The sequence below is a fragment of the Coenobita brevimanus genome, chromosome 68, assembly GCF_032717465.1.
Source record: "Coenobita brevimanus isolate Jiangsu-jjx chromosome 68, ASM3271746v2, whole genome shotgun sequence".
NCBI lineage: Eukaryota > Metazoa > Arthropoda > Malacostraca > Decapoda > Coenobitidae > Coenobita > Coenobita brevimanus.
Genome location: NC_137021.1, coordinates 30,346,820 through 30,359,053, shown reverse-complemented (window position 1 = coordinate 30,359,053; position 12,234 = coordinate 30,346,820).

The window sequence follows — 12,234 nt, the reverse complement described above, 5'->3', positions numbered from 1 at the left end:
TTAATCAGATGTCTTAATGAAAGTTATCATAGCTTAAGACGCATTAAAAGCATTGATCTGACAGGTTTCTCTCTTCACTCTGCATTGATCTGAAATTATATAATGCAGATTCGGCAGTTGCATTCAACCTCATTTGCTTACAGGTAAACTCTCTCTCTCTCTCTCTCTCTCTCTCTCTCTCTCTACAGTAGCACATCCAAGACGGTAATATTCTAGCCTAAGGATCCCGGCTTGGATGAGAAACGTCTTGGACCAACACTAGACCTTATGGAAAAAATTAATTTTGTCACAAAAACTTCAAAAAGTGCCCCTAAAAACATCATCCTAGACTATTTTGGCACAAAAACAAATTTTCTCACCTTAAAAGTGTGTGTTTCTGAGCCTGTTATCTCCAGCTTAATAGCTCAGTTATCTCAAGCTTAGCAGCGTGAGGTAGATGGGGTAGGGGGGTTTCAAGAATACTCCCCCAGTATCCCTGCTTGTCGTACGAGGCGACTAAAAGGGTTGGTGGTGGGTTAGTGCCCCACCCCGTAAAAAGAACTAACTAAAAAAGCAAATAAAGCGCCTCGGACCCGGACGGACCATACGTTGACGACTAAGGAACGGACAAAGGACATTCTGAGAGTAGGAACGTGGAATGTGAGAGGAGTGAATGATGAAGTGAAAGAGAGAGAGATTGTCCAGGTGCTTGAGGATGCAAAAGTGGATATATGTGGATTGACTGAAACTAAATGGAAAGGTGAAAGGATGAGAGAATGGGAATACGGTGTAGGTATATGTGCGGGAGTCAGTGAGAATGAGAGGGCAAGAGAGGGAGTATGTCTGATGACAAGCAAGAAGTGGAAGGAGAATATAAGAGAGTATGGAACAGTGGGTGCAAGGATTGTATGGGTGAGGATGAAAGTAGGTATACAAGCATGGGCGATTGTATGTGTATATGCTCCAACAGAGGATCGAGTGGCAAGAGTGAAAGATGAGTTTTGGGCGAGAGTAGAAGCATGTATGGACAAGTTTGAGAGGAGCGAGAGAGTGCTGTTGATTGGAGACATGAATGGCAAAGTCGGGAATGTACGAGTGGATGGAGTGGTTGGTCAGTGGGGTGTGCCAGCGGAAGTAGATGGGAATGGTAGTGCTTTGGTGGACATCTGTGCTGGTAAGGGGTTGGCAATAGCCAACACCTACTTTCGTCATAAGATGATCCACCGGTATACATGGAGAGTAATGAGGAGGATGGATGGTGAACTTGTTGAACGAAAGGCAATGATAGACTACGTGTGTGTGGATGAGCGAATGAGAAGACAAGTGTTGGATGCAAGGGTGTGGAGAGGGTGGGGGAATGGAGTCTCGGACCATCACTTAGTGATGGCCAAGGTAGAGCTGCAAAGAAAGTGGTTGAGGAGGCGAAGGGGAAGACAGGAGGAAGCAGCTCCTGTGAGAAGAGTGGAGAAATTGCAAGATAGTGAGAAGAGGACAGAGTATAAGAGCATAGTGGAAGAAAGATTGGGAAGGTATGAGCTAGAGCAGATGGAAGGGGTGGAATACGTTTGTAAGATATTCACGGAAGAGATAAGCACAGCGTGTGAGGCGGTTTGTGGAGTGAGGAGGAGATGCAAGGGTGTGCAAGGGACAGCATGGTGGAATGATGAGGTGAAACGAGCTGTGGAACAAAAGAAGAAGGCATATGGTGAATGGTTGGCGAGTAGAGGTAGGGGAGAAGATGAGAGAGAGAAGAGAGAGGTATATGTGAGCAGGAGAAGGGAGGTTAAGAGACTGGTGAAGGAGAGTAAGAAGAAAGTGGATGAAGAGTTTGGGAGGAATCTGAGTGTGAAATGGAGGGAGAGTAAGAAATTGTTTTGGAAGGAGGTAAAGAAAGTAAGGCAGTGTGAAAGGGGAAATAGTAGGGGAGTGAAAGATAGGAATAATAGATTGTTGGTGGAGAAGAGAGAGAAATTGAGGAGATGGAAGGAGCACTTTGAGGATTTGTTGAATGTAGAGAGTGAGAGCAGTGTGAGTATAAGTGGTTGGGGAATGGCTGGGAGAAGAAGAGATGAGAGGAGGGAGGAAGAGATCAGTAGGTCGGAAGTAGTGGAAGCGATGAAGAAGATTAAGCTGGGAAAGGCCCCAGGAATTGATGGAGTGTGTGGTGAAATGCTTAGGTATGGGGTGAGATTGTTGTGGAGTGGATATGGAAGTTGTGTAGATTGGCTTGGGAAGAGGGAAGGGTTCCAGAGGACTGGAAATCAGGCATAATTGTTCCTCTGTACAAAGGAAAAGGGGAGAGAGAAGTATGTGGTAACTATAGGGGTATTTGCCTTCTTAGTGTGACTGGTAAAATATATGGTAGAATACTCATTGATAGGGTTAGGCATATGACAGAGGAGCTAGTTGGAGAAGAACAAGGGGGATTTAGGAAGGGAAAAGGGTGTGTAGATCAGATATTTGTTCTAAGATGTTTAGTGGAGAAGTATCTAGAGAAGGGAAGGAAAGTGTACGCTGCCTTCATGGACTTGGAGAAAGCTTATGACAGAATAGATAGCAAAGGTATGTGGAAGGTATTAAGAATATATGGAGTGGAGGGGAAATTGTTGAGTGCTGTGAAGAGTATGTACGAGGGAGCTACGGCTACGGTGCGAGTGGATGGTGAGCTGAGTGAGTTCTTTGATCTCAATGTGGGACTGAAACAGGGGTGTGTAATGTCTCCTTGGCTGTTTAATATATATATGGATGGGGTCGTAAAGGAGGTACAAGGTAGGGCAGTGGATGTGGGGGTGGCCTTAATGAATGAGGGTGAGATTTGGAAGCTTCCGGTGTTGCTGTTTGCTGATGATACAGTATTGTTGAGTGAAGATGAATGGGAGTTGCAAGGTTTGGTGAATGAATTTGGGACAGTGTGTAGGAGGAGGAAGCTGAAAGTTAATGTAAACAAAAGTAAAGTTATGGTGTTTGAGAGGAATGAAGTCACAGAGTGTGCAGTGAGGTTGGATGGTGAGGATATGGAGAATGTGAGTGCATTCAAGTACTTGGGTAGTGTGATGAGTAAGGATGGAACTTTGGGGGATGAAGTACGTGAAAGGGTACAGCAGGGAAGGAAGGTTGTTGGCACACTGAAAGCAGTGATGAGAAATAGGGAGGTGAGTATGGAAGTTAAGAAGTCACTGCATGATGGTATTGTGATCCCTACCCTGACGTATGGAAGCGAGGCGTGGACCTTGCAAGAGGGGAACAAGTCAAGAGTGAGAGCAGTGGAAATGAGTTACTTGAGAGGAGCATGTGGAGTGACATGGAGGGACAGGTTGACGAATGAAGAAGTGAAGGAACGTTGTGGGGTAGATGTGGATGTGGTTGAAAAGATTAGGAGAAATACACTGAGGTGGTTTGGACATGTGGAGAGGATGGAGAATGAAAGACTGACTAAGAGGGTGTATGTAGGTGAGGTGGAGGGAGGGAGAGGGAGGGGTAGACCGAGGATGAGGTGGAGGGATGGAGTTGAGAGGTATATGAGGGAGGGGGGGGTGAGTTGGGGGGAGGGGAGTCAAATGGTGGGTGACAGAGTGACTTGGAGGCGTTTTGTCTGCGGCCACCCTTTGCGGGATTAGGGCGTCTGGCTATAGATAGATAGATAGATAGGTTACGTAAGGAGACGTGATAACCTAGGAGCAAATGCTCAGTGCAACGCGTGGTGTGTCCACGACGCTCTGGTGAGGGAGACAAAAGCAAGCCCTGTCTGCTCATCACTTGAGTAGATGCCAATATTTTACTGGACAACATCGCAACCACGTCACTCTCCCGGGTGCAGGAACCGTGTTGGACCAGGTGAGACTATCATAGCTGCACTCTCCTCAGACCTGGGCCATTATGAACCGTTGGTTCCGTATTGGATGTATGCAACCACAATACAGCAATATATTGGATTATTTTTTATGGTCTCCGTCTTGGAGGATGCAAAACGTCTTGGACAAACTGGTCTTGGACACGAGGGTTCTGTATATATAATATATATATATATATATATATATATATATATACACACACACACACGAACACTGTTCAGAAAGTAACCAACCTCATTTTTTTTCTCATCATCCAGTTGGAGGAGAGGGACGGGGTTTTGCACTGCACAGTGCAGGACCTTGCACATGCATGATTAATGACGAGTGATTCTGTGGCTGTCAGTCAGCCTGTGTTCATGGTTGTGCACCTTACGCTTGTTGCGTTCCCACGCTTGTCATGATGACTGATAAAGTCGAACAATGTTCCTGCATCAAATTTTGCCAAAAACTAGGTGATACCCAAGTTGAAACTACCAGGATGAACCAGTAAGTTTAGGGGAATGAATTCACGAAGGTAACGGAAACAAAGGAGTGGTATAATTGCTTGAAAAATGGCCAAGTGTCAGTTTAGAGTGATCCAGACCCTGGGAGGCCATCAACAAGCAGGAGTTCTGAAAATGTGAAGAAAGTTTGCAAGAAGTCTACGAAATCGTTGATTGACTATTGGAGAAATTGCAAACGAAACTGGAACCAGTGATGGATCGGCATATGCAGTTTTAACCTGCTGCGTCCCATTGACGTATGGGTACATCTCCACGTTTTGTCACAGTGACACCCGATAATGTACCCATATGTTTTGCAATTGCGATGTCCATCATTTGCGAATTTATCAAATTTCGCGTGTGATTTCTGGTACATATATGCGGGACACTTTCCTCTACCCGGGGCCAGGCGGGGACAATGCCTTACCCCGCATGACCTCCCCCTGCCCCCACGCCATTGTCTTGGCAACTCACCTGTTACCAGTGACATGGGCAGTAAAGACATGTCACGCCATGGTACGAAATGCAAGGCGAGAGTGATTCCTCAATCGATGACAATGTGGAGGACAAAGTTTACATGGCTCCAGAGGAAGAAACGTGCTGAAGTGATGAGGTAACATCACCAGGTAAGGTGAGGTACATTGATGTATTTGGCGGGTGAAACAAAGCTTGTATCGGCTATATTATTGTATGAAAACGAATATGCTCTTGTATTACATATAAAATTGTATGAAGTAAGTAAATATCTACATATTCTTAGTGGTTTGGAACAGTTACCCCTCCCATAGAAAACGTTTTCTCAGGACATGGCTTGATAGAAGACGTTGCAAGGTGAGGGGAAGGTCACCTGTATACACCACTTCTAGGCTCAGGTGAGCAATTTCTCTCTGAATTTCCGATGTTTCTCAATAAAAGCGGAGGTTTTAGCCAAAAAAAAAAAAAAAAAAAAAAACTTCGAAAATCTGCCGGGATTGGTGGGGGTCATCGGTGAATAATCTGCCGGGATTCGGCGGGTTAATAGATGACTTGGGCATGCGAAGAGTTGCTGCTAAGTTTGTTCCAAAGCTCCTTTCACGTGAACAACAGTCTTTGTGGATAAAACGTTGCTGAAGACATGTTGGAGTGTACAAATCGTGATCCGGACTTTCTGAAGACTGTTATCATTACAGGTGAGACTGGTGTACAGATACGACCGAGAAACCAAAGCACAGTCATCCCAATGGAAGCATGCAGGGTCGCCTCAGCCAAAAAAAGCATGACAGATGGGCAGCAAGATGAAATGCATGGTGACTATTTTTTCGACTACCGTGATGTTATGCATTATGAATAATCACCAGAAGTTCAAACTGTCAACAAACATTACTCTACCTCGAAGTTGTCAATCATCTTCATGACGCACTGTGGCAGAAGAGACCAGCTCTTTGGAAAGCAGCAAGTTGGAAGTCCCTGCCTATTCTTCTCAACTAATTCAGGAATTTTAGGGCAAGCACAACATCCTGGAGGCCTGCAGGCTCCCCACTCGACAGACATTGCTCTGTGTGACTTAGGGTTATTTCCAGTGGTTGGCAGCACAAACGAAAAAGGACCTTGCTCAAGCACAATGCACAATCCATAGTTCCCCACTTCGCACAAGTGCAGGTGTGCAATCTGACTAATAATTTAGCTTGCAGAATGTCGCAACGTCCAAGTGCAAACCATTTGCATAGATTTCTAGGAATTACTGTAAAATATTGAGATATTTAAATAAATTAGCATACTTACCTACTTTTATTTATTATGACTGGTTTCTATTATTTGTAATTTGCGCAAGTGCGCAATCTAATATTTAGCTTGTACAATGTTGCAAAGTGCTAGCGGAGGGACAGGAAGGCTGTGATGTTACCAGTATTTCTTTTATCTGCATTTTCTCAAGACTTTATTTAATAATTTAATATAGATATACAATAGCATATGCAATTCCTTACAAAAATCATTAAAACATTATTCAAGTCAAATATCCACAGCCTAATAAATTATTAGGCTGTGGATATTTGATTTAAATAATATGTTTTAATGATTTTTGTACGGAATTGTATATGCTACCCATAATAATGTATTTTTAATTTATCATTTTTTATTAATAATAATAATTTACAAAATATTAAAATACATAATCTGTGCAGAAGCATTTTAGGAATGCTACTACCCTCCTGCCTCCCCCCAACAGTCCAGAACCCTCACAACCCGCCCGAACCTCCTCCATCCCTTGTCCAGCCATGTGGGCAGCTCCCAAAACCACGTGTCCTATGGACTGCGCACCACGCAATCCACAGGACAGGTGTGCAAGGCATGTATGCAAGTGCAAATTTAGTTGTGCAAGCACAACCAAATTTGCACTTGCGCACCTACCCTTTCATGTGCAAAAGCGTAATATTGTCCAAGATCTTCTGCGGTGCACAATGCACAAACGATACACACCAGAGTGCAACATTGCGCAATTGTGCATTGTGCAAGTCATTGCACACCTGACCAGCACTGGTTATTTGCAAAGCTCAAAACTCCACTGAAGGGTTCCCAGTTTGGTTCAAGAGAAGCTATGACGAATGCGACGAAGTACCTGCAGGAGATACCGAAAACCATATTTGAAAAATGTTTCAGGCAGTGGTAAGCTGGGTGACGTGTGTTAAATCACACGGGACATACTCTTCCTTTGAGGGGGATTAGTGTCGTAGCTCAAGAGGTTAGCTTTATATTTTTCAAGAGCCAAAAGTCGGATACTTTCTGAACAGACTTCGTGTGTGTGTGTGTGTGTGTGTGTGTGTGTGTGTGTGTGTACATATATATATATATATTGTTATGAAGGGGGATTTGCCAGTTAGGTAGTCTCGTACCTTCGAGAAGTTTCTGGTACCCTAAGTTTCGGTACGAGTCGTCAGAGTTGCCAGTTTGCCTGGTGTTTGTAAGCATAGTTATTTCGTAGGTTATGCATTAATTTTTATGCTCCTTTTCTCTATAATGTTTTATTTAAGTGATTCCTTGTTAAATTATGTATTTTAAGTTCGTATGGTTAATGATTTAGAGTGTTATGTAATGTAAGACAACTCTAGAATGTTTTGATGTCTCGTAGTTGGTAACTGTTGTTGGTAGGGGCTGATGCAAGACAGTATGTCCTAGAATGTTGGAGAAGTGGACATTTCTACAACAATGCAAGCTTATATAAGGATGGGGAAGAGCTTAGTTAGTCAGTCAGTTTAGAGCTGAGTCGGGTTTCAGTTCAGTGTGAGTGAAGTGCAGTCGGTTTTGGTGCAGTTTGTGGAGAGTTGCTTTGCAAGCATTAAGTGTAATTACTGTCTGTGAAGATTGAATATTTTTGATACTTGTGAAAACAGTGGCAAACAGTGACGGGTTACTGAAGTTTGTATATCATTCGAAGTTGAGAAAACAGTGAAGTGTTGAGCATTAAGTGTAATAACAGTTAGTAAAGTGTGTATAGCTCCAGTGCTTGTGAGAACAGTGAAGATGGAAAGAATTAAGTGAAATTATTTGGCAAATAAAGACAGTGAACTTTAAGGAGCCAGTGTTTATTTTCGCCTCAGCTGATCTTGTGTACTGCACACCTAAAGGCTGATCATAAGAAGAACAACTCACTGGGCAACGACCTTCCTGTACTGTACTACTGCTGTTGGAGCCTGTGGCAGTGTGGGGACTGGGACGTAACACTGGTGTCAGGAGTGAGGATTATTATTTCAGGGCTGCAGTGAGTCTAACCTTCGACATGGAAGTGGAGGGTGTGAAAACAAGATCTCCAGCAAGGCAGGTGTACGAGGTGCCTTTGACGGCAATTTTGGAGCTAGTACAAGCAGAAATTCGACAACTCCAAAAACTGTTACAGACCCTTAGTGAAGAAAAGAAATAGCTCAGGAACAAAACTGAAGAACTAATACATTCACTGAATGAATCAGAGAAAGAACTCAAAGAACTATTACAGGCACGAAGTGCACTATTGGAGCCACAGAGTGAACAATTAGAGGCACAACGTGAAGAACAAAAAAACGATATGAGCAACTTTAAGAGGCATCAGAGGAGCAACAGGGGGAAGTAGAACTGACCATGCAAGGACAGCTAGATGCTTTCATGGGGGAAATGAAGGAAGAACAGCAACAGCTTAAGGAGGAAGTAGATGCCAAGCTAAAGCAGCAGAAGTATGAGGTATGCAATAATGTGATGGAGTGTAATCAGCATGTAGATGACCAGTTGAAGACAATTAATGAGGAAATAGTGACGGAGTGCAAACAGCATGTGGAAATCCAGCTGAAAATTAGCGAGGGAATAGCGACAGAGTGCAGACAGCATGTAGACGACCAGTTGAAGTCAGTTAGTGAGGAAATAGTGATGGAGTGCAGACAGCATGTAGATAACCAGTTGAAGCATGTAGTAAGGCATGAGAAGATAATTTGTGAGAAACTTGAGGCTGTAGAGAAATATTGCACTGCTGAGCCTCAGGTTAGTGTACAGGGAGCGTATGAAGGGAATGGACAGTGTATGGTGAATCTTGACAGATCCCAGGCATCTAAAGGTAGCATTACAGGGTTGAATAATCAGAGTGCACAAATTTTAAGTCCTGGCCTTAATTATGATGCCCCAGGTTTTAGGCTCTAAACTAGTGAAGTGCATGGCTATAATGGGGGTCCAACTAAGAAGAAACATCAAGAAAGTGCCGGTAGTGTATTTTGGGAAGCTTACCGTGCACACTTTGAGTTACTTGCGGATCAGAATGGTTGAGATGATAAGAAGAAGGGTGCAGAAGACCCACCACTGAAGAAATGCAAGAGAACCTTGATGAATAGTGTGCGAGAAGACAGGACAGATGACATGCAGCATAGTAGAGCCGTACTGTAGTGACGGGGCCAGCGTCAGACAAAGAAGACCTGGGGAGGATGCAGGTGGAGGGTGCAGATTTGCAACCGGTGCTGGAGTGGCTGGAGCGAAATGCAGTGCGACCATCATGGGGAGGAGTTTCCAGGTTGGGCCTTTCGACAAGAAGCTGCTGGAGTCAGTGGGACCTTCTTCGTTGCAACGGACTACTGGAGCGTCAGTGGGAGATGCCTAATGGCCTCAGCAAGTGTTGGCAACTGGTGGTTCCGAAGAAGATGAGGTCAGAGATCTTGGATAAGTCCCATTACAAGATCACTAGTGAGCACCTGGGAGTGAAGAAAACTTTAAGTCGGCTGCGACAGAGGTTCTACTGGACTGGCATGCGTCAGGATGTTGAAGAGTGGTGTCGGGCCTGTGATGTGTGCTGTGCCAAGAAGGGACCCAAGAAATGTGGTTGCGTGGATCTTCAGCTGTACCAAGTGGGTGCACCGATGGAAAGAGTCGCGGTGAACATTGCTGGACCTTTGCCACTCACTGAGAGAGGAAACCGGTATATATGTGTCATCATGGACTACTTCACAAAGTGTCCAGAAGCCTATGCCATCCCCGATCAAGAGGCTGCGACTGTTGCTCAGGTATTGGTTGATCAGTTTTTCTGTCGTTTTGGGATGCCACAAGAGCTACTTTCAGACCAGGGTAGAAACTTCGAGTCTGCTGTGTTAGGTGAGAGCTGCAAGTTATTGGGGATCAAGAAAACCAGGACGACCCCCTAAGGCCACAGTCAGATGGGATGGTGGAGAAATTCAACTGGACCCTGGGACAAGAACTGGCCAAGTACTGCATTGATGGACAAACAGACTGGGACCAGAAATTACCTGCTTTGCTGATGGCGTATCGGTCTGCATCCCACGAGTCTACTGGCTACACTTCTGCAAAACTGATGTTGGGCCACGAGTTACATTTACCTGTCGACTTGTTAATGGAAAGACAACCTGGTGAAGAGCTGCCTACAGACACCGGCTATGCGAAGCACCTTCAGGAAAAGCTGGCTGAGGTACATCATCAAGTGTGAGGAGCCCTCAAGTTTTCAGGAGAAATGATAAAGTGAAAGTATGATGCCAAGGCAAGTGAAGTGAGCTTCAAGGATGGTGACCAAGTCTGGTTATACAATCCTCAGCGTAAGAAGGGACAGTCACCAAAGTTGCAGAGCCCATGGGACGGGCCTTACACTGTGTTGGACCGCCTATTGGACGTAACATATCAGATTCGGGGAGGCAGGAAGTCTTGCCCAAAGGTGGAACACGTGAATCGTCTGTGGCAGTACCATGGGCCAGGACAGTACAGCTGGAATGTCTCTGAGGAATTGTGTTTACCCGCAGCCGAGGATGTTGAGGACCAAGGAGCTGAAGTGCAAGAAGATGGTGACAGTTTCCCGAGGAAGGTAGTGAATCAAGAAGAGGACCAAGACCTTCCTGGAGGAGTGGACTATGTGGAGGGAAGGACATTGCCGGAAGCGGCATAGAAGAAGACCTGATAAGTTGAAAGATTATTTTGTGTATAGTTAGATGTTCCATTAAGATTAAGGTTTATGTTTGTGTATACTGTGTAGTTTTGTCGGGGCGACAGAGAACTAGGGAGGGGGTAGTGTTATGAAGGGGGATTTGCGAGTTATGTAGTCTCGTACCTTCGAGACGTTCCTGGTACCGGAAGTTTCGGTACGAGTCGTCAGAGTTGCCAGTTTGCCTGGTGTTAGTAAGCATAGTTATTTCGTAAGTTATGCATTAATTTTTATGCTCCTTTTCTCTATAATGTTTTATTTAAGTGATTCCTTGTTAAATTATGTATTTTAAGTTCGTATGGTTAATGATTTAGAGTGTTATGTAATGTAAGACAACTCTAGAATGTTTTGATGTCCCGTAGTTGGTAACTGTTGTTGGTAGGGGCTGATGCAAGACAGTATGTCCTAGAATGTTGGAGAAGTGGACGTTTCTAGAACAATGCAAGCTTATATAAGGATGGGGAAGAGCTTAGTTAGTCAGTCAGTTTAGAGCTGAGTCGGGTTTCAGTTCAGTGTGAGTGAAGTGCAGTCGGTTTTGGTGCAGTTTGTGGAGAGTTGCTTTGCAAGCATTAAGTGTAATTACTGTCTGTGAAGATTGTATATTTTTGGTACTTGTGAAAACAGTGGCAAACAGTGACGGGTTACTCAAGTTTGTATATCATTCGAAGTTGAGAAAACAGTGAAGTGTTGAGCATTAAGTGTAATAACAGTTAGTAAAGTGTGTATAGCTCCAGTGCTTGTGAGAACAGTGAAGATGGAAAGAATTAAGTGAAATTATTTGGCAAATAAAGACAGTGAACTTTAAGGAGCCAGTGTTTATTTTCGTCTCAGCTGATCTTGTGTACTGCACACCTAAAGGCTGATCATAAGAAGAACAACTCACTGGGCAACGACCTTCCTGTACTGTACTACTGCTGTTGGAGCCTGTGGCAGTGTGGGGACTGGGACGTAACACTGGTGTCAGGAGTGAGGATTATTATTTCAGGGCTGCAGTGAGTCTAACCTTCGACATGGAAGTGGAGGGTGTGAAAACAAGATCTCCAGCAAGGCAGGTGTACGAGGTGCCTTTGACGGCAATTTTGGAGCTAGTACAAGCAGAAATTCGACAACTCCAAAAACTGTTACAGACCCTTAGTGAAGAAAAGAAATAGCTCAGGAACAAAACTGAAGAACTAATACATTCACTGAATGAATCAGAGAAAGAACTCAAAGAACTATTACAGGCACGAAGTGCACTATTGGAGCCACAGAGTGAACAATTAGAGGCACAACGTGAAGAACAAAAAAAACGATATGAGCAACTTTAAGAGGCATCAGAGGAGCAACAGGGGGAAGTAGAACTGACCATGCAAGGACAGCTAGATGCTTTCATGGGGGAAATGAAGGAAGAACAGCAACAGCTTAAGGAGGAAGTAGATGCCAAGCTAAAGCAGCAGAAGTATGAGGTATGCAATAATGTGATGGAGTGTAATCAGCATGTAGATGACCAGTTGAAGACAATTAATGAGGA